At 39.3% G+C, this 23,931-nt stretch overlaps 1 pseudogene across 1 annotated transcript; it reads right to left on the bottom strand.

Moving 5' to 3' along the window:
- Window positions 1–10,770: 10,770 nt before the first annotated feature.
- On the bottom strand, window positions 10,771–23,299 carry LOC143602859 (syntaxin-related protein KNOLLE-like; annotated as a pseudogene). Its single transcript, XR_013147930.1, has 3 exons — window positions 22,678–23,299; window positions 12,174–12,197; window positions 10,771–11,141 (listed from the first exon to the last, which is right to left on the bottom strand). The product of XR_013147930.1 is annotated as a syntaxin-related protein KNOLLE-like (transcript).
- Between the last annotated feature and the right edge of the window lie 632 nt (window positions 23,300–23,931).

The following is a 23,931-nucleotide window of genomic DNA, read 5'->3' as shown; positions in this document are numbered from 1 at the left end:
TGTTAAAGCAATTAGAGAAATAATTAAACAAAAACTTTAAAAAGTATTAATAATTAATGTATAATTAATAGGAGAGAGAAGCGGGAAGAAAGAATAAGAATGCATAAAAAATGACATGTGGCATGAAAAAACTTTTATTTATTATTTAGTATAAATTTCTATTTTTAAGTAGTAATATGAAGAAAAAGAAATATCAAGTTAAGCAAGTCATGTTATGGTAATGGAATAGATGAGGGAATGGAATGAACATAGTGACAAAGGAATGAAATAGATCATTACCATTCCATTGTCATGTTTGGTTATCATGTAAGAATGTAATGATTAATCATTTTATTATTAATTATTATTATTTTTATTTTTATTATTATTGTTATTATTAATATTTTTATTAGTAATAATAATAAAATAAATAAATAATTTTAATAATAATATGAATATTCATAATAACTAATTTTTGGACCCTCGTGCTGCAACGAGATATTTTAATTGAATAAAAATAATCGTAACAATGTTGAATCACGTATGTACGTTGTGAAATGTTAACTCGTCAAATTTAAAAAAAACTAATATTAATAATGTAGTAATAGCTCCAATATAATAACAGTTATATTAAAATATACAAAACAATAATAAATAATTATATAATAATAATATAATTAATAACTATAATCGAAAAATAATAATAATAATATCATTATAATTATATAATACTAATAATGATTGTTGACTCTTTTGACTTTTTCATTACTTGAAGGAATGAAAAAAAAAACACCCATACCCAAAAGAATGAAAATCCTAAAAAAGGAAGGAGTTTCATTTCTTGTGAAATTATCTATTTCATTAATACATGGTTAACCAAACAAGTTTTTTTGCATTCCTTTGGAATGACTCATTACATTCCACCTTTTATTCCTACATAACAAACACTACCTTAGTGTCAACCGTGAAATACTTTGTTTTTGGTCCGTGTCTTTGAAGCAATTATCAAGTTTGTATCACATTAGGGTCTATGTGAGGTTCAACTTGATCACAATTCACAACACACAAGTTAAATATCACATAAAGATGTTTAATTTGAAATGTTATTCCAAAATTGTTGTCTACCGTCAAAATATAGATATATCTTTTACTCGTACATTCCTTTTAATCGAAACGTGATTTAACTTTTGATAATCTAAAATCGAGCACGGCTGATCCACGATAAACAACATTTAATTTCACGAAGTACACAAATTTCAGTTACACTAGAAAGCGGAAACTTGCAACAACAATAGCGACAGAAATTTGGTAACACACAAAACAAACACAAAACAAAACAACGAGAAAAACTAGTAAAGGGGGATATTAACCAACTCTAGGTACCCTTTTAACAATCCCATCGCCATTAACAAAAACCCTAACCCTGTCACATCGGATATCGGTGCTCACAAAACTCCCGTCCGCCACAAGGATTGCATCCACCTTTTCGTTTTCGTGTTCAATTGTAGCTGCTGCTGCTTCACCATGCTCCCCGACTAGCTCGGGCCATGATTTCTTCCCCTTAACTACATTTAATTTAAGAAGAATTAAAAAAATGGTAAAATAAAGTATCTAGCAAACTCAAAATATGATTTGAAGTTATATATGAACACAATAAAGTATAAATCTCACCTTTTTTGCAGCTGCTAGCCATTTGTATTGCCTTTGAATCGCTTTGGAATTGCTTTAAAATTTGATATGAAGTAGGACATCTTGGTTCAGAATTTATAGGCAAAGATAGTGAGATGCTTCTACATAATATGACATTTTATTTGTAAGTTTGTTTGTTTGTACAAGTTTTTATTAATTGTCAAGACTCGCCATTTGTTTTCATTTATACTCGTCAAGACATTATTTTATGATAACAAATACATTGTTACATAAGTGGAAAATAAAATATAACTCGTGGTATTTAACGAGTCATAATACGGTACTTGGTCGTAGGGATAATCATAATCTTCTCATTTATTTTTAACAAAATGTTTAAAATCGCTCTTACAAAATGATACACATTAAATCTAAGAGCTAACTTATATCCATGCCAGACAAATGGCTAGAAAATTTTCCAACTTAAAACAAGTATAAGTTTCGAAGGGTCAGAGTCAAGGGGATCATAAGTAAAAAACGAGAAATCACCAATCGTCCGACCCTAATTCATCATATGAAGCTCCGATTTTGAACACACCAATTTTCCGATGAGTGTAACATTTTATTTATTTATTTATTTATATATTTATATTTTAATTCTAAAAAACGCATAATTTTGTGCATGTTTAATTAGATCATAGGTACTGATATATTACATTTTTTTGTTGAGGATATTCTCTTGTTATCCTTGGTTGTGTCATTAGTCACAAAATATTCAAAGATCACTTAAGACTAGCCAACATATATATTATTATTGTTAACACACTCGGATTCTATATATATTTTATCTTATCATTAAAGAAAGATGGCCAGCCGAATCATGCCGACTATTTGAATCTTATGGCCGCCCAGGTCAATCACTAGTTGATGGACTACCTACAATACAAGTTTGTTAGTCACTAATAAATGACTTGGTCAATACTAATTAAAACAATGTATTTGACCGCTTCTCTTACCAAATGGCTTGCCACCCAATAATATCAAGGTGTTAAAACTTAAAACTGCGTATATCATAAGTGGTAAGGTTAAGGATCCATTGTGAGCAAATGGTGTTGATTTATGAGTTAATTGCATAGCATACAATTGTTGCGAAGTAGCATTTGAGTAATTTTAGAACAAGAAGTTTGTTATTAAATAATGCTTGGAGGATGCTCGGTGTTCAATTTAGACATTATTAAAGTGGACACGGGTAAAGTATTTTGCTTAGCTTAGAACTCGATGAGTCTTGTCTCGTTGGACACAAATGTGGTCAATAAAGTGACTCCGAATTGACAAAAGTCAATCTAATGACAAGGTCTGATTCTCTTATTAACTTTATAATTCTTTCTTTATAAACTTGCTCTATGTATTCAATTAAAGGGTAGTGTGTTAATATCCAAAGGTTTGATTATTCATGTCTTATAATCTAATCTTACTTTGTTTTCACTTAAAGGGTAGTGTGTAATAACTCTATATTACTTTGTTTATTCATGCATCTTACCCTCCGAGTATTCTCACCTAAAGGTGTATAAATCGGGTTTTTCAAATACTCGGGTTCATGTATGGAACCGGGTATTGAAAATCAGGTATTGACGAAAATCGGTTCAGGTTCGGGTCCGGGTATTGTCTCTAAAAACCATACCCTATGTATCGGGTTCGGGTCGGGTATAGAACCGGGTATTCTAAAACTGGGTATTTGAATACCCTATTACCTGGTATTGAAAAAAATCCTATTATCGGGTTTTTCCTGGCTTTTTTCGGGTATTTTTCGAATATATATTGTAATTTTTAAGGGGTTGCATCTTTCAGGATTATTTTTCGGGTATTTTCGAGTAAATCATGTATAGATCGGGTATTTGTAAAACCCGGTTCGGGTTTTCGGGTATTACCGGGTACAAATCGGGTCCGGTTCCGGGAACGGGTTTTGGTACTTAAATGCATACCCTATCCGTACCCTACGGGTAGGGTCAGGTACGGGTTTGGGTATTAAAAACCCGGGTATAAGAAAGACCGGTTTCGAGTATTTTTATCGGGTCTGGTTCCGGGTTCGGGTTTTTTGTGCACCTCTAAGCACGGCCACAACTAGGGGTGTGCAAATTAACCACCATAACCATTAAAGGAACCATAATCGACATAACCGAATCGATTTTAACCGATAGCCAACATAACCAGCGGGTCGGTTTAATGAGTTTTTGAAAATCGACAAATACAGGTTGGTTTTGGTTAAAGATAATTTCAAACCCGCCAAAACCAAACCGCCCCATTTATAAGATTCTCAACTTTATGGAGTATGATCGGTTGATAATTTGGAGAAAATTAAAAAAATGTAATACTAATAACGCTCTCATTTTTATACTATATGATTTCATTTTACTAAAGAGTTAATTCATTTATCGTTTGTTTGATGAATATGTATTATTAAGATTAAGAATTATATATTTTGTTGAACTATGTCATGTAATTTTATTTTTTTTAGTATAAAGTTTTAGGCTCAATTATACATTGGTTTGGTCACGGTTAACCGGCCAATAACTGGCTCGCTATAACATTTAAAACCGATTAATCGAAACCGCCATAACGGATCGGTTATGGTTATGGTTATCTATTAACCGACATATTGGTTAAGGTTATGGATTTGGCCTAAAATCGCCCCAAACCGACCCAGACACACCCCTACCCACAACCGAGGTCATACTAGCTCAATAAATTGTATGAGCAAATGCAAGTTGGCTCAAACCGATTTTACTTTTTGAGTTACAAGTAGACATGTACATAAATACTGGTTTCAACACATAATTGTTGGGTTGGGAATCAATTTTAGTTTGATATTTGTCGGTCAGGTCGGAAATCGGTTTACCGAGCCCAAACAAGTTCATTTTGCCTCTCTCTAATACTGCGTATGAAATGTGGACAGATGTTCATCACTTCATTGAACTAGTTAAGGCCCATCAGGCCCAACCCATGAAAAGCTTTGCATATCATCAACATACATTAAGGTTGTATGTTGTCGAGTAACGTCGCGGACGTTTTTACGCCAGATCAACCCCTTAACACCCGCTACATTGTGGCACTGTGCCGCAAAATGAAGTGGTTGGTGTTTTCGAAGGGGTAATAACGTGGTCACAAGCATAATTGTGAGGTCCATGATATACATGTGTTTATACATCTTGGATCCCCTGTAAAGTTTTGTATATTTAATGTTTTGAGTTCGTTTTAGTTCGAGTTTCGTTTATCTTTTATTTATTTAAGTTTTGAGTCAAGTATTGTATGCTTTTCATGTTTTAAATCTTTTGGTGTCTTTCACGTTAAACTTAATTCTTTCTATCATTTTATGAGAAGTTTATGCTCGTTTTGCTCGTCATTGATTACATGATTAATTCACTTACGAGTTTTGATTTATTTGCATATAGATGATGGTTTGAAAGTCAAGGAAAAGAAGGTCTAGAAGGTTCTAAGTGTTGCTTGGGATTCAAGGGAGATAATTAACATGATTTAGCAACAAATAAATAAATAAAAAAGAAAAATCCAGAATCCACCTTTTGAGGGCGCTGCGCCCCGCGAAGGCAAAGGGCCGCGGGGCGCCTAGGCCTTCTGGTCAGCAAAAAAAGGGCGCCGCGCCGCGTTGAGCCAAGGGCCGCGGGGCGCCTAGGCCTTCTGGTCAGCCATCTTCGCAAGCCCAAGCCCAGTTCGTTTATATATATATATTATTGCATACCAATCCGATTGGGGAACCTTAAGCCACCAGCCGATTTTGAGAGAATTATTAAGGGTTTGAAGGTGATTTGAAGCTAGGAACCAAGGAGGATCAAGAGTTCTTTCATCCGGGTGTTCAAGGATCAATCGCAAAGGGTTTTATCGCTCTAACTTTCGTTCCTTGTTCATTATTTGTCATGTCTTTCCTCTTTGTTTCTAATACTTGTTTAGGATTGTTTTTAATAATGATTCTAGGCTAGACTTCATGTCTACCTAGGTTTGATGAACATGTTTGAGACTTGATTCTTGCTTTGGACTATTGTTTGATTATGGATTCGTTATTTAATAGTAAAGACTTGGTTTTGTTTTCATGAAGCGTATAAGTATTTATTATCTTGATTGATTATTAACTATTGCTTCACATGGATCTTTTATCTTTTGATTGTTTTCTTTAGATTTAGGGTTTATGTTTAATCATTACTTGGTGTTTTGATTATTATGGTTGAATAGGCCTATTAGATCATAGAAGCTTGTTAATTGTTGGTTAGGGTTTTAAATGCTTTGCTAAATTCCAATAGCTGTAAGGTGAGGAGTTGTTCATGTAGCTTGGTCAATTGCATGCTAGGATAGTTAGTGACAATATTCTTGCTTATTGTGTTGATCCATGTTCATGATGTCATGTAAGCTTATCAAGTTATCATTGCTTTAGATACTATTAATTAACCCTAATTGATGACTTTGCGGAAATCAATTCAACTGATTGCTTAATAATCTAATAATTGTTCTTTGGGATTTCATTTGATTCAGTCAAAGGTCCTTAGGGTTTGTTAGATGAACACGTTTAGAAATCAATTTCCATAATCATGTTATTTGTCCATTGCTTGATGATTGTTGATGCATGGGATTCTTACCTAGGTAGATTCATTCTCTGATTGGTTTCGATCTTGTGTTTAGTTGCTTGTTTCTCGTTAACTTGTTTATTTACTTTCTTAGTTTAATCTTGGTTTAATATTAGTTTAAAAATCCCCCTTAAAACATTAATAATAAATAGTCGTGTCGTAAGTCGAGTCTAATTAGTTAATTAACGTAATTTATAGGGTCACGTGGGTTCGATATTCCGGACTTACTTAGCTTTAATACAATTGACCGGTTCACTTGCCGGTGTTTTGTTTAGTTAAGTCTTAGGTCTAGTTTTTATTATTTGTTTAATTTAGTTAATATTTATTGACTGTTTTTAGCACATCAGTCCACTAACAATCCATCAAACTTTTTTTTTTCATTCGATTTTTTTTCTTCTTTTATGTTTTCTCCACTAACATAATAATCAGTTAAGGCCAGTTAAAACGCCACTGCCTACGTAACAGTGACGTAACGATTTAACTAAATTAGCAAATATTAGTTAACCCGCAACAGATAGCCTAATTGCTTAAGAAGTGTCCAACAACTCATACAAAAGTCCTTATTATATAACCAATGGCATTGGAATAGGTGTAGCACCAGTTTTAGGTGCTTTACGATTTATATACTGTAACATAAATAATTTATTATTTGCTAACGAATAGCTGAATATAAGTGTGGTTTAGACTAATTATAACAAAATAAATTAGTAGATAATGAGGTGGGCCCTTTTTTTTTATTATAAATGAATAAATGATAATATGTAATGTGCTACTAGAGAGAAGAGGTCTCATGGTAGGGGTGTGGGTATGTTGTCGGAGAGAAGAGGTTGATGGTAGAGGGGGTGGCGGTGATTGACGGTGGAAGAGAGGATTTAGCTTGTATAGTTATTTAGTTTTTTTGGAGAACAACTGAACAAGAGAATAGTGAGTACGTAGAGTGTGTGTAACTATGCGGATCGAAATTGTAAAAACATTTTATATGAACTTTAACGAGATTAGCTAAAAGGAATGAAAATTGTGAAAATTGGAAACCCAAACTCTTTCGAGCGAAAAAGAAAATTAGATTTAAGGAGACAATTATATCCAACCAAAAGAAAAACTAAATAAATTTAAGAAACCTTTCTAATTAATTATTTATTTTATCGTTAAAAAATGTTAATTATGTATGTTAACAAAATACAAGTTTAGTTATTATTTACGTAATTTAATAAAGATTAAATATTAAAATTTTAAAATAAATTTAATCATAAAACCCTTTTCTCATCAAATTTTAAGTTCACTTTAACCTTGTTAACAAAAATGGCCCCTCCTCTTTCGTTTCACGAAAACTACATCTTTAAAGTTGTGAATTAAACCCCCGAACGTCACATACTATATACCGTTACGGCATTACCATTAAAAGTGTTTCAAATTTTAAATCAAGAATGCACAATATTTATTAGAAAAAAAACCAGTTTTATACACAACTAGCCAACTAGGCTCTGGTTACACTACGGAGTCACGACTCACGAATGCTTGGACTTGTTTATGTGGCCTTTTATATTGGTAAGCCCACAACCGAGCTCATATTGACAGTTTGGCACAATAAATTGTATGACCAAATGCAAGTTGGCTCAAACTGATTTTACTTTTGAGTTATTTTTTTATGAGTTACAAGTCACAACTTAAGCATCCTAGATTAGTGAGCATGACCGGGATTAAACGAAATCAACTAGGATTAATTTGGATTAACCAGCCCCTATTCGGAATGTTTACAACCATGATTACATGTGTTTCATATAAATTCTTTAATTACATAATTTACATTACTATAAAATCATAAGATCCTAATGGAATACATCTTCATATTATAATATTATATAAACTCAAAAGTTTAAATGTTACAAATTTTAATATATAAACTAAATTCAAATCATTTGGCCTCGTATATTATGAAATATGTTAATTCCAATCAAAAGATTAAAACTACAAAATCAAATTTTAAAATTTAAATCAAGAACGCACACAATGCTAAGTATATATTTGGAAACTAATTAAAATCTTATATGTTTTAGTTTCTAGTGTTATGGAACTCGGATCAAACATCTATATGTATAACTACTCATATACATATAAATTCATTTTATATTCAAACTAAAATATATTATCTATAATTAAATCATTAAAATTAAAACTATAAACAGAACTTCAAAGTTCAAAATAAACTTTCAAAAATATGATAAATAAGTAAATTTAGTTTCCATAATAAAAAAGATTTTATTGTTATAAAAATCCAGGTAACTTTGGGAACAAGGTTTAAACCCATATATATATATATATATTTAGGCTAATTACTAATTACTCATTGTAAAATCACAACTCACACACATACAACATATTATTCGTATACATTCTGCAAAAACCTGAAGTCGACAATGGACAGTCTTTCATCGTGCACCGTCGATCATACTCGAGTCACAACATCGTCGTCTACTCCATCAATGTTACATGATCATCGGAATAATATGTTGTGTCAAGAAAGGTAACATATTAAAGATTTAAACTCAGTTTGTTAAAACAAGTTATATAACTTATGTTTTCATATATAATAATAATAATAACATTAACATTGTTTGTTACTATGATTATGAACTCAGGTTATTATTGCCTATAAAGAAACGTTCTTTTGCTACTGCTTTCCAAGACAAGTATGATAATCAGCAAGTTAAAAAGTTTATTCAAGAATGGTATGTGTATATACAAATAATAATAATAATAATAATAATATTATTATTATTATTTCCAGTATCTTTTAACATGTTATATAACTTAAGTTTTCATCATATACTAACACGTTGCATGTTATGAACTCAGGTTCTTGCCTATAAAGAAACGTTGTTTTGTTACATTCGAAGATGATCAAGAAGTTAAAAAGTTAACCGAAAACGCGATAATCAAGAAACCCGAAAGTGTGTTGATGGAGAAGAAAAAGAAGAGGAAGGTGCCCAAGAAGATGGTGTATGGACCGGTGGTGAACAACGACTCAACCGACCAGTTGAAGCGGTTCATCACGGGTGAGATGTTCGGTCTAGACATGAAGTTGGTGATCCAGAAATCGTTGTACGAGAGTGATTTGAATACGACCCAGAACAGGTTAAACATGCCGGTTAAGCAGCTTGTGACGCGCCCACACGAGTTCTTGACTGTTGACGAGATGCGGGTTATTGAGGATGGGAGTAAAGATGGTATGGAGGTTAAGGTGGTGGGTCCGACGATGAAGATGTTTGAGAAACCGCTGAGGTTGAAGACTTGGCATATGAAGAATACCGATAACTTTGTTTTGAAGACGAACTGGAACGAGTTTGTGGCTTGTAATAAGATGGTTTTGAAGAGTTACACAATGATTCAAGTTTGGTCGTTTCGTAAAGACCGAGAGTTATGCTTTGCGATCGTGCCGGTTTAGAGACCCGAAGCTGCGAAAAGTGTTGTTTGATGGCTTAACGATTTCAACTATTCATGTTGATTGTTGAGGTTCTTTAGTTTCTAATTAGGTGTCTTAGATTTTGTGAATTGGATGATATGTAATTTCATCAGTTTTGATTAAGAATTGAGATGTAATTCCCTAGATTTTGTTAATGAGTTGGAAATTTTTGTTCGTATTATGTATTTTCCAACATTTATGATATGATGATAGTTTGCAACTTGATAGCTTGTGTTCAATGCTATAGTCTAATTCTTGTAAAACTATGTAATCAAATACTGGGCTAAAACATTGGCCATCCTCAAGCAGCCCATCCAGGCCCAATTAAAAGATCAAGCCTACAACTACAAGTCTACAACGCATAGAGGCGGCAAAACCGGTTTTTCAAATACCGGGTTCAGGTATTGGTAAAAACCGGGTCGGGTTCGGGTCTCTGGTATTGCCTCTAAAATTCATACCCTATGCATCGGATTCGGGTCTCCGGGTATTTTAATCCGAGTATTTGAATACCTTATTTTCGGGTATTGAAAAAACCTTATTTGTTGGTTTTTTCTGGCTTTTTTCCGAGGTATTTTTCGGGTATGGATTGGATTTTTTAAAAGTTTGCACTTTTATGAGTATTTTTCGGGTATGCATCGGGTATTTGAAATACCCGGTTTTGGGTATTGATAAAACCCGCTTCCGGGTATAGAACCGGTTCGGGTTTTTGGGTATTACTGGGTGTCCGGGTTCGGGTTTTTTTGCGCGTCGAAAAGTTTTTTTTTTCAGTTTCTGAATTAACCATTTATTTTGTGATCTTTTAATATTAGGCCAATAAAATTACTTATTGGGCCAAATTCATCAGAGGATTTAGAGCTTCCCAGCCCATGCTTTTTGGTTGACTATACCCGGTTATACTGTATATAATAATTAGTCATTACCCAACGGGTTATGGACATCAAACACAACCCATAGCCGTTTCTAAACTTAGTCAACTAATCACAAAATTCAAAACAAGAGCACTCAAATAGTAAGATCTAACTTTCAATATTCATTCAAGAAACACATTAACCACTCACTCATGACTCGACAAAAGAATAAAATAAAACAGGACACACATATGTAGCCTTCACTCCTTAAGATTTGGTAACACTGGTGACGATTGGGATGACGATCACGAGGATGATGATCAACAAAAGTATGATCCCGATACACATACACTTTCTGCTTTGTCTTTGGTACCCTTTCGCGGTCTTGAGGTTCTTAGTCCCATCATTCACATATTGGGCAGCATTCATCACATGGTGCTCGATATCATCCATTTTCTCGCCTTGAGCCTCAACCATCACCGCCATGTCCAAGAACACTTGGTGGAGCTCGAGAAGGCTTGTCTCGATCTCCTTGGCTGCATCGTGGCGGTCTTGTATCTCTACCACTGTCTCCAACACCTTTCCCCTCCCATGCTCCTGTAAATTCAACGCAATGATATAAGTCCAACACGAATAGGAAGTTCATTGTTCGGTTTTCGACTTTTTGGTGAAACAACCGATTCAAATTCAGTTTTCCACCAAATACACAAATTTAAATTGTAATTGAATTTAGCTAAACTGTAATTGTAGTTGAATTTAACTTAAATAATCATTACTTAATATTTTATTTATTCGGCTTACCTAATATGCGTTTATTTTCGACCCAAATTCAGATTTTCAAAATCCAAAATTCAACCCAAATTCGTTTGATTTCAGTGCAGTTCAGATTTTGGTTTAATTGGCTTTAACAGCAAAACCAATTTAGTTTCGACCCAAAACTGATTTATAACTCGGTTTGCTTTCGGCTTAATGGGCATAAAATAAACAGTTGATGTGAATAAATTTGGTTAAAACTGTTCAAATATCTGAAAATCCGAAACCCAACTAAATTTTGACCAAAAACCAAACCGAAAGCCAAATAGATAGCTCAGTTTAGTTTCAATAATGTTCGCTTTTTCAATTTAATCTATTTTTTGGTTTATTTGGCTTTAACAGCAAAACCATATTAGTTTCGACCCAAAACCGATATAAAATTTGTTTTGATTTCAATCCGGTTCATTTTTCGGTTTAACTGGCTTTAACAGCAAAACCAATCTAGTTTCTACCCAAAACCGATATATAGCTCAGTTAGATTTCAATCCGGTTCCGCTTTCGGCTAAGCAGAAGAAAAAAATCAATATAATTACTTTTAAAAATTTCTATGCCAATATTATCAGCTGATGTGAATAAACTTGGTTAAAACGGTAACTAGATCTGGTTAAATAAACAAACTAAAATAAGCATAAATATTTGGTTTGATCCATGTTCAAAATTCTGTAAACCCGAAACCCAACTCGATTTTGACCAAAAAGCGAACCGAAAAACAAATAGATTAGCTCGGCTCAGTTTCAATGATGTTCGATTTTCAATTTAATCAGTTTGAAACTGAATAATAATCCCAACCCGAAACAGTAACAATATTTATAATACCTGAATTGCCCTTGACATAAACTCCTCACCACCCTGACTGAAGAGGTATGCACCCGCCTTAACATCGAGCGGGGCGGGTCAACCCACAAGATATACACAAGAGGCTTGAAATCAGGATGTCATGAAGACACAAAGCCAAAACCTATGCGCAAGCGCATGAAACATCTGCGCGTGGCGCATATCACATATGCGCAAGCGCATGAAACATCTGTGAGAATAAAGAGAAGACCTTGCGCATCCCCGGGATAGGTGCATAAAGGCCGCGCGTAAGCGACACACAACAAATGAGACAATAGACTAATCCAAATCAGGATAAGGACAACCATGATTGTACTAATCAGGCAACCTTCCAGAAGATATCTTTTAAGGAATAAAGAATGTGCTGATGTTGACAGCTGCCAATGAAGGGTGGACAACTCAGCAAAGCCCATGTGCCACCACGTGATGGCACATGGGTCAGGTGAAATACCTTGGTCAGAGAATAATCAATGAAAAAGCACCAGGTGTCCTAAGTACACGTGGCGCGAAGCAATAGGAGGAGGCCAAAAAGGCCCTAATTGGGTCTGAGCCCAGCCATTGGAAACCCTATACTATAAATACCACACCACCTCCACAGTTGGAGGGGGGCAGGAAAATATACTCTAAATCCTTTACTCATTTTCACATCCGGATTATCCCATCCTACAATATCTGATTCTCACACCGGAGGGTTACCCCAAAGAGGACCCCTCTGTCCCTTTCTGAGGGGTAAGCTCACGGTGCTGTTCGTTTTGTAGGTGGAAGAACTCGTATCTCGGAAAACCATCGGTGATATAGCACACTCGTACCCGAGGGACGTTGATCGTATACAAGTAAGTCGATCCACGCTTCTTCATTGGCGCCATCATCTGTTACAACGGCAACAAAACTACTATTTCATCAATTTTCTCTTCACCATGGTTTCCGGTGCTCGAAACAATGATCAAGTTCTGGAGGATAATGAGCTTGAGGATGTTAATGAGGGACATCAGGTTCTGAGGGCGCCGCGTGACACTGCGCGCACCACCAGTAACCATCCCTTCAACACAACACCTCATAGTCAAACTGAAACTCCCCCAGACGATCTCACGTTCCAAAATCTGACTGGTGCAAAACAAAAAGGACCAATGGGCCCGGAAGTTGAAACCAATGACCCTAAAGAATGGCTCATAAACGAACAACGGCGTTTAGTGGACAAATACAATGAGTTGGTAAAACATAAAAAGTTAGCCGATTTAACACAAAGGCTCGCATTTGATAAACAAACCATTCAGGGAACAACAAAAAAGACGCGCGCGCTGGAAGACGGTCATTCTGTTCACACCGAACAAGCTGATATTAGTGATGAGGAAGAGGTGCACAGCATGAAGAAGACGCGAGATACTCATGCAGGAGGTTCACAGCTTCGCGCACACATGCACATAGCACCTGGAGCCAAAGCTGATATGGATTTATACACACCATACAACCCACAAGCGAAAGAGCAAGTGGACGTAACCACACCATATAGGCCAGCCATCTTGGTAAAACATTCAAAATTCGCTGACCGCATTGCGAAGGCTCCCATTCAACACAAAACCAAGATGCCAAGTGGTTTAGGCAAGTACGATGGTACAACAGATCCAGATGATTTCTTACAAGGTTTTTATAATACTGGAAACTTAGAAAGCTGGACGATGCCAACATGGTGTCACATGTTTGCTCGCTGCCTCACGGGCGCAGCACGTGTCTGGTTCGAAAGCTTGCCGACAGGACAAATCGATGGGTTCGAAGAGTTATTGGAAAAGTTCCAGGCTCACTTTGTACAGCAGCGCAGACACACGCGCGACCCCGATGATATCATGCACTGCGTACGCAGGAATGATGAAACCATTGAAGACTACATAACTCGTTTCAATCAGGAATCTCTTGCAATTGGAGGCATCACTGAACAACTCTTGCGCGTGGCCTTTATACAAGGTGCGCGCAGTGATCAACTCCGCAGAGCTCTCGTGAGCAGAGAAGGCATGCCAACCACTTGGGCAAAGCTTATGGAAGCATCGCGAGTCTTCGCGCGAAATGAAAAACAAATTGCCCAAGACAGAGCAAGAGATAAAGGGCATCAAACAGAAGCACCACGCAACAATGAAAAGAGGCACAAACAAAACTCCGTATGGTCCAGGTTGCAACAAACCAATTATTCTCCTACAGAAAAGCAAGCGCAACAAAGTTCACCCCAACCCCAAAAAGACATTCTTAATCGCGGAGAAGGTGACAAGAAGGAAGGCGGCAGAGAGCCTAACAGACCTCTACCAAGAATATGGACTCCCATCACCAAAACGTCTTCGCAAGTGTTAAGCAAAGAGAATGTCCAGTTTAAAAACCCCAGGCCATTACTCCATAAGGGACCACCGAACAGTGGCAAATATTGTGAGTTTCACAAATCCACAGGGCACAACACTGATGCATGCCATCATTTGAAGGATGCGATCGAAAAAGATGTGAAATCAGGCAAGTTGGCTCACCTGGTAAAAAATCCAAGACCAGAGAACGAACAACCAGACGGAGCCGCAGCCAGTAAAATATTCAAAAGAATCTGTGTAGCTGAAGGAAGAAGGCAAGGGCAAAGATCGAGGAAGAGAAGCGCGCAAATCCAAGGGGATTGGCGCGAGCAACAAGTAATCTTTCCAAGAATCAGAGGAGGCCCGTCTATCAGCAGCCCTCTAGTCATCACTGCACACATCGCTCATTATGAGGTGTCAAGAGTCCTGGTGGACACCGGTAATGAGTCAGACATCATGTATGAGCAATGTTTCAGGAAGTTGGATCCAGCAGACCAAGCAAGGCTTGAAGTTGTGAGTGCACCAATCTCGGGTGTCTCAAATGAAATTATTCACCCCCTAGGTCAGATACAATTCGAACTAACTATGGGGGATGAGAAGCACAAGCGAGCTGAAATTGTCAACTTCCTGGTCTTGCCCACCACTTCATGCCATAGTATGATCTTGGGCAGAGGAACGATTGCCCAATTCAACACCATACCGTCACCAGCGCATGGCGCGTTGGGGTTCCAAACACCAACAGGAGTAACATTTGTGTACCGAGATCATTTATGCGCAGTAATAAGTATACCTCGAGAGGGGAGAATGAAGCTTCCAGTGGCAAACAACGCGCCAGAGGAATGGATTCTCAACCCAAAATTCCCAGAACAAACAATCACAATCGGAGCTACGATATCAGATGACACAAGAGTGAGAATGAAAAGATTGCTCACAACGTATATGTCATTCTTCGCGTGGCAACATTCTGATATGACTGGGGTTCCGCGAGACCTGGCGCAGCACTCTCTCAACACATTCAAGTCCGTGGAGCCAATTGCTCAAAAGAAAAGAGTCATGGGAGACGAGAAGACAAAGGCCATGAATTAGCAAGTAGAGGATCTACTGCGCGCGAATATCATTCGCCCAATATGATATCAAACATGGGTAGCCATTCCTGTGATGGTAAAGAAGAGCAATGGGTCATGGAGAATGTGCATTGATTTCAAGGACCTCAACAAGGCGTGTCCAAAAGATTGTACCCCCTCCCAAACATTGACATGAAGGTGGACTCTGTGGTGCCGTTTAAGCTCAAATGTTTCCTGGATGCCTATAAGGGCTATCACCAAATTCAAATGGCACCACAGGATGAAGACAAGACTGCTTTCAGAACTGACAAGGGTGTTTTCTGTTACACAAAAATGCCCTTTGGTTTGAAGAATGCAGGAGCCACTTACCAAAGACTCATGGATGCAATTTTCAACGAGCAGATTGGAAAAAACTTAGAAGTCTACGTGGATGATTTGGTGATTAAAAGCAGGGAGGAATAACAAATGCTCAAAGACATCGAAGAAACCCTTCGGCGCCTAAAGGAAGTAAACATGAAGCTCAACCCGAGCAAATGCACATTCGGTGTTGAAGAAGGGAAATTTCTCGGCGTAATGGTCACCAAGGATGGTTTCAAGGTGAACCCAGAGAAGGTGGAGGCTATCCTCGGCATGCCCTCACCATCCACCATGAAGGAAGTTCAAAAGTTGAATGGTAGATTGGTATCAATTAACAGGTTCCTAGCAAACCATGCAAGCAAATCTACCCCATTCATTAACACATTGAGAAATTGCTTAAAGAAAAGCCAATTCAAGTGGACGCCTGAGGCCGAGCAAGCTTTCAGTGAGATAAAAGAATGTCTGATAAATCTGCCTGCGCTCACAGCTCCACTACCTGGTGAAACTTTAACGTTGTACCTGTCAGCAGGAGAGCGCGCCATTGGCGCAGTATTATTGGTGGATCGCAAGGGAATCCAAACACCAATTTATTATGTAAGTCGGGTGCTGACAGATCCTGAGACGCGCTACACCATCATAGAAAAGCTAGTTTTATCACTAACACATGCGTCGCGCAAGCTTCACAGATATTTCAATGGTCATCCTATTGAAGTCCTGACTGATTACAACATCCAGCAAGTCTTGCGACGTCCCGCGCTCTCAGGAAGGCTGACAAAATGGGCGCTGGAATTAGGGGAGCACACGATCACCTATAAGCCTCGTCCAGCAATCAAGGGACAAGTCTTAGCTGATTTCATCGCAGAAATCCCTGAAGGAAAAGTTGAAGAGGCTCAGCGCAAAGTAGACCCTCCGCAAGCCAGTAATGAAGAAAACGTTTGGAGATTATTCACTGATGGAGCTTCAAACAACGAAGGGTCCGGCGCAGGCCTCAAACTGGTGGATCCAGAAAATCATGAGTATACTTACGCAATCAGGTTGGATTTCAAGAGCACCAACAATGAAGCTGAGTATGAAGCCCTGCTGGCTGGTTTGCGCATCGCGCACAAGTTCGGAGTTAAAAAGCTAGAGGCTCATGTAGATTCATACCTGGTAGCAGCACAAGTCAATGACCTTTATGATGCCAAGGAGAACACCATGCCTTTGTATCTAGAGCAGGCGAAGAAACTCACCGAACAATTTGACTTTTTCAGAATCATACACATTCCGCGCAGTGAAAATAAGTCTGCCGACGCGCTAAACAAGATGGCATCAACCAGCTTCGATCATTTTGGCAAAGATGTCAGGGTGGAAGTAATGAGCAACCCGTCAGTGGGTGCGAAGTCTGTTCTTGTAATTCATACAACACCTTCATCATGGATAACTCCAATAATGGAATTCTTGAAGGAGGGAAAGGTACCAGACGATTGCGCACAGGCGAGGAAGATAAGACACAAGTCGCAGAACTACGAAATGCTCGATGGTACGTTATATCGACGCTCTTATCTTGGACCACTCATGAAATGCCTAGACGCTGAGGAAGCAAGTTATGTGATCAGAGAAATACACGAAGGAATCTGTGGAATACATGCTGGCCCGCGCATGGTGATCGCCAAGGCAATGAACGCAGGTTACTATTGGCCAGACATGTACTTGGACGCGGTAAAAGAGATCCAAAAATGCAAAGCGTGTCAGAGCTATGCGCCAAATACCATGCGGCCTAAGAACAACTTGATTCCGGTGACCTCTGCATGGCCTTTCCACAAGTGTGCAATCGATATTGTGGGTCCCTTACCACAAGCGCCAGGGCGAGTAAAGTTTTTGGTAGTGGCAGTAGACTATTTCACAAAATGGGTTGAAGCCAAGCCACTGGCAAAAATCACAGCCGAGGCAATGAAGCAATTTATTTGGAGCCACATCATATGCCGTTTTGGCCTGCCCATGGAAATCGTGAGCGACAATGGCAAACAATTCACTGACAGGAAGATATCCAGTTGGTTCAAGGAATTGCACATCAATCAGGTCTTCACTTCAGCATACCATCCTCAAGGGAATGGCCAAGTGGAACGCGCGAACAAAAGCTTGCTGAATGGGCTGAAGAAAAGGTTGGAAGGAGAGTCCCATGCATGGGTCGAGGAGTTACCTAATGTCCTGTGGGCGCACAGGACATTAAGCAAAACCAGCAATGGCGAGTCCCCGTTCAGCCTAACCTATGGAACGGAGGCTATAATTCCAGCAGAGATTGGATGCCCATCCTATGGAGTGCTCATGATGAGTAAGACGGATAACGAGCAAGAAAGGAGGTTGGATCTCAATTTACTTGAGGGACGCAGAGAGACGGCTATCATCAGTGAAGCCAAATACAAGAAAAAGCTAGAAAAATACTACAATCAGCGCGTGAAAGAATGCCACTTCAAGAAGAATGATTTTGTTCTTCGGAACAATGAAGCTAGTCGCGCAATACCCCCAGGAAAGATGTCTCCCAACTGGGAGGGACCTTATCAAGTCTCGGAAGAATTGGGAAAAGCCGCATACGCTTTAAAAGATTTAAATGGAAAGAAGATCCCGCGCACATGGAACGCAGCACAACTTAGAAAATGTTTCATGTAAAAGTTGTCAAGTTTGTAATCAAGGCTTTGTAAGCCATTATGAATAATGATACGCTCTATTTTAATATGCGTTCTATTACCTTTTGCATACATGTTTCACACTTCTCTTTATTAATTTTGAGCAATATGACAACATTGTATTGACATCAAACTAAAAATAAAACGAAGTAAAACATACATGCGCGAGCTTCAAGCTCAGACACGTTAACGAGTTTTAACTCTGAAACGTCAGGGCCTTAGCCCAATAATATGAGCCTTAGCTCAAATTACTCATAGCATCCATCCTACGTATTGCGCAGCCGGACCATAAAAATACCTAAGCACAACTAAGGCAAAGCACATGCCAAAGCATAGTTGTTAAGGTCTCAGGTCGGGGCCGCGCATGAGATTATAATGGATATAGACAGAGTAAAACATACTGGCACGTAAAGGCTAAAAAACTCATTCATAATTCCCTATAATAAATGCACAATAACGTCGCGCAAAAGAGGAATAATGAAATGCCAAGGCACGTGTCAGCATATTCAGAATATCGCAAAGTAACTTGAAATATGACAACTGTTAAGGATCAAGTAAAAATAATTTCCGTACAACCTCGTTCAAGTTTCAATGTGTAAGCATACCTTATATTCAACAAGCACACGCATGCAATATAAAGAGATGAATTGGGAATGCGCAAGATGCGAATAAGGGAAAAACAAAATTTCATTCCAAAATATAGAAGTTCACAAATTTACAAATGATGAGGTAGAAACTACAAACACAACTAAAAAAAAAACAAAAAGGGTTTTTCAAGTCTCTGTGTTAATGTCAGCCTCTTCATCTTCCTCATCATTATTTTCTCCCTCAGCATCTGGCACAGCTCGCTCCTCGTCATCTCCAAATTTACCATAATCAAGCTGTTCGTCTTGAATATAGTCGTCTTCTGTCATGATAGCGTCAGGAGTAGGTCCTTTGGCCACGCCAGAGCCACTGGCAGAGGTAGCGTTGCCCGCGCCATCATCATTGACACCAGTCCCTTCACATTCATCAAGTAATTTCTTTAAAGCGCCAAGATCGGGCTGGTCAGCAAGCGCGGCTATCTGCAAGTCACAAGGAACAGTATAAGTACAAAAGATTATGAAAATAAGTCAAGTAAACACATTAAAGTTAAAATACCTGCTCAAGGATTGGAATTTGAGTATTCAAGTACTTCTCCCCCACCTCAGCCATGTCAGCGCAGACAGCGTCGAGCTGATAAGGGTAGTCGGATGGATTCTTCTTTAGCATGCCATATTCATAACCATCCTTAAACCCCTCAGCCCGACCCACCAAGCGCGACGCCGCATTACAGTCCATCACAAGGGTCTGGAACTCGTCTGAATATTTCATGGCATAAGCGCAACGAGTCACACCCTGTGAAACCAGCCAATGACGATCCTGCGCAAGAGAAGAGACAGACGTCTCAAAAGCAGGAATCTGAGAGTTTAACAACTCAACAGTTTCTTTGGCTTGCTTCAGCTCTTCCTTTTCGGACGCCGCCGCCGCCAAGGCCTCTTTCTTCTCTGCTTGCGCAGCAACAAGCTCTTCTTTCAGGCGCGCAACCTCACTTTCCAACAAAGATTTTTCAATATTAACCTGCGCAATAGTTTGGTCACGCGCCTCCACTGCCAACTCCAGGTCACGCGCTTGACGCGCGTGCTTTGCCGCATCTGCCTCTGCCACTTGTAGTTTCTCCCGCGCAGCTTGCAGCTCAAGCCCGCGCTTCACAAAAGCAGCGTTGGAACTAGCCCGGTTCTCGCTAAGTTCTGCTTGGAGTTTCTCAGCCTTCTCTCGGGCATCAGAAAGATTCCAAGCAGAAATCTTAGCCTCTTGCTTGGCTTCCACAAGGGCATCACGTACCTTTATATAATCATTGCAAAGCTCTTGGGAGGCAGCAAAAAACGCAGACCCAGCAAAAAGGTGGTCATTAAGCAAATCCACGCAAGCGCGGTCCTCTTGAAACCTCCTTTCAGCTAGAGGAACAGAGTGAGCCCAAAAGTCTTCACATACGCCCAAGGATTGGAATGAGCTCTCTTCAGTGATACTCCAGCTCGGGCGGTATATGTGATCGGCTCCCTACAAGCACAAAGCATCGCAAAGAAACGTTTTAGTTATCTAAACACTAATTTGGAAGTCTGCGCAGCGGAGCAAAATAAAGTTATACCTGAGGAGAACTGGCAGAAAGGTTAGCGCCAGCTGATGAGCTCCTGCCTGCCCCATGAGAAGAAGGCTGCGCCACGAAATCGCGTGGCGCTGTAGGGCTTTCGCGGCCACCATCAGAATTTTCAAAATCAACCTCCTCATCATCCTCTATAACAGGTCTCTTCTCCTGCGACTTGGAAGAATCAAAAATAGTCTCACGAGGAGGGCTGCGCGCAGGAGGAGGTGAGGGAGGTCTTGACGCTGTTAGAGTAGTGCGAAATATAGTCTCCTGCTCCTTAGTGATCCCAATAAGGGGAGATTCAGTACTTGTTGGAGCAGGTGCAGAACTAACGGCGCCAGCGCTAGCAGTGCCACCAGCAGCTTGTGTGCTAGCTATAATTCCTATGAAAAAACCAACAAGGAGAAATGATTCATGACTTGAACTAAAGGAAAAAATCAGACAATCAAAGTGCAATAAATACCTTGGCGCACCGCAGTCCGCGAATTAAGCATCGCCATGAAGTCCATTTTCCCCCTTTTTGAGGGCAAAACAGAGGACTTCAAAACAACCTTCGGCATAGCCTTGGCACCTTGCTGCGCTTGAGGTTGAGCCATCAACGTTGCCGACTCTACAAACATTTGAGTGAACAAAGCTTCATTAATAACTCTATCGGAATCACGCTCATAAAACAACAAAATATAAACAAAGTATACCTGTTGGAGAAGACGAAACAGCAGGCGCAGCACCGCTTCCCTTGTCCGCCGCGCGCAGAGATGAGGTGGCAGCACCATACCTCGTGTGGACTGGAGGACTGCCCACACCTTGAGGCAAAGAAGACGAGAAAAACTTGGAAGTAAAACCCTTGGTTTTCTCAAGTCCCTTCACTTGAGTAGGAGGAAGATTCTGGGCAACAAAGGCATCATCTTTTTTCTGTTTTTTACTGGCCCCTGCGCCAGTCTTGCCTTTAGCCTTACGCTTGAGTTTTTGCGCTTCAGCTTCTGCCTCCTCCCCTTCCTCTTCCACAGGCTCCAACTCATAATTAGCGAGCGCATCTACAATACGCGCAACAGAAATGTTAAAACCAAATTTGGTATTCTAAGGGCCTAAACACAAATACAAGGGCTTACCAGGCGCATCGCTGTCAAAGCAAAACTCTAAGTCGACAGGGATGAACATATCATCGAAGCGATCAGGGAAAGCAACTTCCCCAGCGTTCAGGGCGATAGAGCCACCTTCTGTATGCTCGTCATAGGCGGCGTGGATGTATTCCTTGCTTTCTGCATAAAACAAGACAAGTGATATCAACAAAACGAATTATACTCGCGCAAAATTAATGCAATGAACAAACAACCCACCTAAGCCATCAACATGGATGACAGGCTCAGTCTCGCTGTCTGTCCACCTCTTGCTCATACCAACCTCCACCAACGCTTCCTCGCAAATATTCTTGGCGGGGGATGATTCAGCAGTTAATTTTTTAACCCATGTGCCCGTTGGGTTCTTAAGGACATTGTCATCCGCGGGCGCAGAAGTGATCGCGCGCACAGTCATGTGGATTGGAATAACACCAGCTTTGACGTAGAAAAACTTCTCAGTCCAGTCATGAAGGTTCTTAAAAGTGACAGTAGAGCAATTAACCTTCTGACTGCGCGGAGTAAACGAAAACCAAGAATCTTGAACCTTTGGTTTATAAAAATATTGAAAGCGGCGAGGAGTAGGCTCTTCGCGCTGAGCTTTGCACATAAACTCAAAATGAGTCATGTGCACCAACCCAAAAGGGTGAACTTGGGATATGTGAATCCCATAAAATTGAAGGAGCGCACCTATAAACCTTATCATCGGAAGACGAAGGTTACAGTGAGTAAGAAAATGAGAATATAGAGAGATATAGCCGGCAGGAGGATCCGCAGTCGTCTGCCCGGCTGCCGGGAGCACCTTACCACCCTGACCATCAGTCCCACTATGAATAATCTTCTCAATCACCTCCTCATTCGCCTCTTCTCCGGTGACCGTAAAATACCTCCGGCCGACGGTCTCCTTATACTCGCTCAACATCCTCTGCCTCAGCTCCTGAAAGTCCATCATCAGCTCCTTCAGCTTCTTCCTCAACCCGTTCGCCACCGCAGTCCTCGTCCGATCCACAGGCGTCCCCAATTTACACCCGGACAGTCTCCGACTCTCAGCGTTTGCACGGTCCATCTCCTCAAGGCGGGCCTTAATCGTCTTGGCCTTCTTCAACACACTAACAATGTTACTATTAATTAAGCGTCGGTTGGATTTCAACGCGTCCGGGTTGTGGAGCGATTTGGATTCCGTGGTTGGCGGATTCGAGCTGAGCTAGGGTTTCACGGATGGAGTGCATCTCCTGTTTGACTAGCTCGGCTTCATGTAGGAAGTCGGTGAGGCGGTGATCGGGCTGCTGGATGGGTTGCATCTGGAGGTGGGGGTCGGGGCCGGATTCGAGGTCTCGGTCTTTCATGGTGGCTTTCTTGAGATCGACATAGCTTGTGAATGATTTAGTGAGGAGATCGTTCATGGTGAATGAAGTTGGAATTGGAATGAATCTGGGTTTGATTGATGAAGGAGAAAGATTGAAATTGGAAAGTGGGGGTTTGAAGTGGGGGATTTGATTTGGGAATTTATTTATTATGAATATTGGGGATAAAGTAGCCGTTGAAGATTTTGGTTGGGGGGGGGGGGGGTGTTTAACGGCTCTATGATTTTGATTTGGGAAAGTATTTATTTATTGTGCTTTAATTGATTAAATGAAACTGTTTTGATTTACACAAATGCAATTTTTTTTTTGAATAAAGTCACTTTAGTTTTGGTAAGGTTGTAAATTGTAATAATAAGTTGTGTTTAACTTTCATTAATGATTATGTTGTTTTTGTAGCTGAAATTTTAGTTCACATTTTTTTCCAGTTTTTTTGTTAATAAATTTTAGTTGTCTGAGTAAATGTATATATATTAGGAAAACAAACAAAATATCATTATGAAAAGGAAAAAGGAAAAATATACCATGTAAAATCATGTATAGAGATTTTGCAATTGGATGTGATCTTCATTACACACCACCCTTATGCTGACTGTACATGTCTATATGGGTCGTATAGGGCTACGCATAATTCACAAGTGTACAAAGAGAAATTTTTTTTGCAACCTATACGATCATATAGACATATACAAGGC

This window comes from Bidens hawaiensis, unplaced genomic scaffold (assembly GCF_021521415.1).
Source record: "Bidens hawaiensis isolate Kalapana, Puna unplaced genomic scaffold, B.hawaiensis_p1.1 tig00059939_1, whole genome shotgun sequence".
Classification (NCBI taxonomy): domain Eukaryota; kingdom Viridiplantae; phylum Streptophyta; class Magnoliopsida; order Asterales; family Asteraceae; genus Bidens; species Bidens hawaiensis.
Note: the sequence above shows the minus strand (reverse complement) of the source record. Positions and strands in the feature narration are given on the sequence as shown.